The 4,722-nt window shown below is 49.2% G+C and overlaps 2 pseudogenes across 2 annotated transcripts; one reads left to right on the forward strand and one right to left on the reverse strand.

Moving 5' to 3' along the window:
• Positions 1-1,320, reverse strand: LOC308415489 (transcriptional adapter 3-like; annotated as a pseudogene). The gene has a single exon. The product of its transcript is annotated as a transcriptional adapter 3-like (transcript).
• Positions 1,321-1,660: 340 nt separating this feature from the next.
• Positions 1,661-3,256, forward strand: LOC308417224 (fructose-bisphosphate aldolase A-like; annotated as a pseudogene). Its single transcript has 2 exons — positions 1,661-1,741; positions 2,048-3,256. The product of its transcript is annotated as a fructose-bisphosphate aldolase A-like (transcript).
• The last annotated feature ends 1,466 nt before the right edge of the window (positions 3,257-4,722 follow it).

The raw sequence follows: 4,722 nt of genomic DNA on the forward strand, positions 1-4,722 counted from the left end.
CTACCCGTCTAGGAGCTTCAGGATGCTTTCCCGCTCCTTCAGGGTCTTCCAGGCCTGGTCCTTTTCCTTCTTGGTGGGGGTGCGCTTCTTCTGCCCGGCAGCCATGATCTTGCGGAAGGCATCCATGACCTCACTGTCTGCCATGCGGACTCGCTGCGGTAGCTCCTGCCGGCTCACCTCTTCCTTCGCCAACCTCAGCAGGTCATGCTTCTTGGTGCGGTTGTGTGCACTGAGTGCCTTCAGCCCAGCCTGCCGTTTGCGCAGCTCAGCAAGGACCTCATCCTCTGAGTCCTCAGCAGGCCGGTCCTCAGACTCCAGCAGGCCCTGGGCAATCAGCTCCTCCTTGATGCGGCTCTCCAGGGACTTGGTATGTGGCACACTGAGAGGCTTGTTCTGATTGCGGGGCGAGGTGCTTGCTCCATCGGCCCCTGACTTTCCCAGACATGTCAGGAATAGGAGAGTCTTCCATAGGGGAAATAATATTTTCCTCCACTAGGGCCTGCAGCAGGCGCTGTGTCAGGGCACCAAAGGGACATCCATCTTCTGGCTGTTCATTCTGGGCCTCAGATTTCTTCAGCAGGGCATCCACATCTTTTGTATCCAGTTCCGTCAGCGGTCCTATGAGGCCTTTCTTCTTGTCAGCCACAGCTGCTGCTCGAGCGCCGTCCTCTGCTCCTCTAGCAGATCCTCCTGGGCCCAGCGTTGGGAGTAGTGTTTCCCTAGTGGGGGAATCTTATAATGTTCAGCTTCATCTTCCGGGGGCGTCAGGAGCTCCTCTAGTGTTAGTACATCCTCACTGGTGATGTCGGCACAATAGGGCTCCACAGAGGCCCAGAACCTGTTAGGAGCATCATTCTTGGGGATCCAAGGCACATCAATTGGGTCATCAGTAAATTCATATTCCTGGATCTTGGGTTGAACGTTTTTGGATTTGGGTCATCCTGGGCCAGGGCCTGGCCCATGTCCTGTCTTCCCTTCCAGTTTCTGCTTCTTGGGCTTCCCATGTTTGGGGGGAGCACCAAGCTCATGTTCTCGACCGAGCCTCAGGAATCGCCTGTCACCTTTCTTATCCTGCCAGTCAGTGAGGATCTGGGTTTCAGCTTCCAGCACACGCAGTCGCCTGCTTTCAGAGGACAGCAGGGTCTCCAGCTCCAGCTGCACAGTGTCCAGCTCCTCAGTACCAATGCCATCGTCCTCAGAGCGGGCCAGCACTGCCGGGTACTGGGGACAGACTTTCATGTGGTCCACAGACTTGAAGTCATGAAACTGCAATGGGCAGTCCTTCAGCTCACTCATGGCCCAGGGGACGGGACCCTGCATGATTAGGCCGGCCTTCTAGTTGCAATTTGAACCCCAGTAGTCTCGAATCTCCCTGGAATGTTCTGAGGATTAAGAAGTGATGCTCGTCAAGTGCCCAGTTCAGTGCCTGGCACAGAAATGGGCAATAAACGTTTTTAAAATGAAGGGATACAAAGTTATTTTCTTCTTAAAATTCTATACTATCTTTACAGCGAGAGTGTATTTAATTATGAAAACATTTCATAAAGTTAATTGAAAGGATTTTTAGCTTAAAAAAGAGGCTTATTTTTACTTCATGAGTATGACTGTGCATATGCATACCATGTGTGCAGTGTGCAAGGCAGCCAGAAGAGGGCACTGTATGTCCTGGAGCTGGTTACAGAAACTTGTGAGCCACCTCGTACGGGTGCCGGGAATCAAACTTGGATTCTCTGCAACATTAGTAAGTGCTCTCAACTGCTGAACTCTCTCCAGACCATGATTTTTAGTTTCAATTAGTAAAATGAATTATAGATCCTTGTAAAAAGAAATACAAAAAGCAATTTTATGTTATTCTCTTAATTTCAGATGACTATTCAGTTATGAATATAAACTTCTGAGCTGAGCGTGGTGGCGCACACCTTCAGTACTCGAGCGTCAGAGGGAGGTGGATCTTAGGAGACTAGCCTGATCTACAGAGTTCCAGAGACACATCGACCCCCGAACCCCGCCAGCTGAATAGGTTGTGTTCTCTCGGAACACGCCACAGAAACAGGTTCTGGTAACGCTAGCAGCATTCGCTCCACAGCCCTTTTGCCCACCCACTACATCCCTCAGCCAATCCACCACCTCCTGGGCCAACCGCGCTACCACCGGCACCACGCCCTACCCATTCCCAGCGCTGACCCCGGAGCAGAAGAAGGAGCTGTCTGACATCGCTCACCGAATTGAATCGTGGCTCCGGGCAAGGACATTCTGGAGGCAGACGAGACTCCACTGGAAGCATCGCCAAATGGCTGCAATCCATTGGCACCGAGAGCACCGAAGAGAACAGGCGTTTCTACCGTGGGCTGCTGCTGACTGCTGACAACCGTGTGAATTCCTGCATTGGGGGTGTGATCCTTTTCCACGAGACCCTGTACCCGAAGACAGATGATGGACATCCTTCCCCCAAATTATCAGGTCCAAGGGTGGTGTTGTGGGCATTAAGGTGGACAAGGGCGTGGTGCCCCTGGCAGGAACTGACGGCGAGACCACCACTCAAGGGCTGGATGATCTGTCTGGACGTTGTGCTCAGTACAAGCAGGATGGAGCCGATTTTGCCAAATGGCGTTGTGTGTTGAAGATTGGGAAACACACCCCCTCAGCCCTGGCCATTATGGAGAATGCCAATGTTCTGGCTCGTTACGCCAGCATCTACCAGCAGAATGGCATTGTCCCCATTGTGGAGCCAGAAATCCTCCCAGATGGGGACCATGACTTGAAGCGCTGTCAGTATGTCACTGAGAAGGTACTGGCTGCTGTCTACAAGGCTCTGAGTGACCACCATGTCTACCTGGAAGGAACCTTGCTGAAGCCCAACATGGTCACCCCAGGCCATACTTGCACCCAGAAATTTTCCAGTGAAGAGATTGCCATGGCAACTGTCACAGCACTTCGTCGCACAGCGCCCCCTGCTGTCCCTGGTGTCACTTTCCTGTCTGGAGGGCAGAGTGAGGAAGAGGCAACCATTAATCTCAATGGCATCAACAAGTGTCCCCTGCTGAAGCCGTGGGCCTTGACTTCCTCCTATAGCCGAGCCCTGCAGGCCTCTGCTCTGAAGGCCTGGGGTGGGAAGAAGGAGAATCTGAGGGCAGCCCAGGAGGAGTACATCAAGCGAGCCCAGGCCAATAGCCTCGCTTGTCAAGGAAAGTACACCCTTGAAGAGTCAGGAGCGGCAGCCAGTGAATCTCTCTTCATCTCCGACCATGCCTACTGAGCACCCTGGGTCTCTGCCTGCCCACTTGCTCTTGGGGTGAGGAGGCCTTCAGGCTCTCTCTCATCAGTCCCTCTTGGTGCCCTATGACTTTGGTGTGTGGTATTGTGTGTGAATGCTGACTCATCATCCCTTCCAGCGGGCTGCTAATCAACAACTCTTTAAAGGCAGAGGGAGGAAGGGCCGCATCTGCCCCTTTCTCTTAAAGATTCGCCGGGCGTGGAGGTGACAGGAATCATATTTTCAGAGCACATCTGTAATACCACTTAAAGCAATCCCGTGTGTTTTTAAAGAGTGCTTCAAACAGGTGTCCGTTAGTTTCTTTCTTTCTGTCTAGGAACTACTGTAACCTTGAAAACCTGAACTGGTTGGTCAGTGAGAACTTGCCTAACCTTGAGTCTACATATCAGCAAATGTGCTTCTGTTTAACTATCTTTTTACAGTCATAAGAGAAATAAACATATAAAATAAATGCATCTCAATGCATAGCTGCGCAGGAGTACAGATGTTTTATTAATGAAAATGAATCCAGCTTTTGGTAAGTCATGGCAGCAATATAACATTTCATTGTTTGGTCCTGTGCTAGACAGTCCCTGCTGTTTCCACAAATTCCTGTAATGCTTAATGGACATCTGGAAGAATTCAGCCAATTAATCGAATTCACATAGGAGCTGGGCTAATGGCTGTCTGAAAGGCAGATTACATTAAATCAAACTTGCAATATGAATGAAAGCACTTAATCATCCATGCAACATTCATTAGATGCGACACAGCAAGTGTTTTGATTACTTTAATGAAAGATCAGGTAAAGTGCATCAGCTGAGCAGATTGGAAAGACAGCATGCTTACAAATGTTTGATTATGCCGAATATCAACAGAAACGGTGCCAGTAATTTATAGCAAAACATATTTGTGGGCGTCTAGAGCTGCTGAACATAGGGAAGTGTAGAGCCAGGGTGCAGAGCAGCGGTTAATGTATGATAGAACTTTAGTCAGGTGTCGGGAAGAGACAGGAGTTTAGTCATTTAGAGACACAGGCTCCTTCACGTTGGGACTTGAAATCTCCACGAACCCCAATTTCATTTGCCCTAAAGATCTTTGGTGAAGAGGTAGCACCATCATAGGGAACACCCCGACTTAAAAGAAGACTCACCTCTGTGAACAGGCTTCAAAATCTCTTGGCAGGAGTCGTAATCTTAGTGCGCACAGTTATGGCCGGCCTCCAGAGCCATGACTATTTTCAGTGGTCCCTGTATTTTCTCAGATACTCCTCACTAACATTCTAGAAAGAAAACTTACAGAGGGTGTTTCCTACATAATATTAATGGTTTTATAAGTTCCAGGATACAATAAAACACCATTTGTAGCTTTTATTTGTAGAAAATAAGGATAAAGGATATATAGTATTTTAAATGTATTACATTTAATGTATTTCATCTAATATATGTGGTTTTTAGAACAGGGTCTTA

Source organism: Micromys minutus (genome assembly GCF_963924665.1).
Source record: "Micromys minutus genome assembly, chromosome: 1".
NCBI lineage: Eukaryota > Metazoa > Chordata > Mammalia > Rodentia > Muridae > Micromys > Micromys minutus.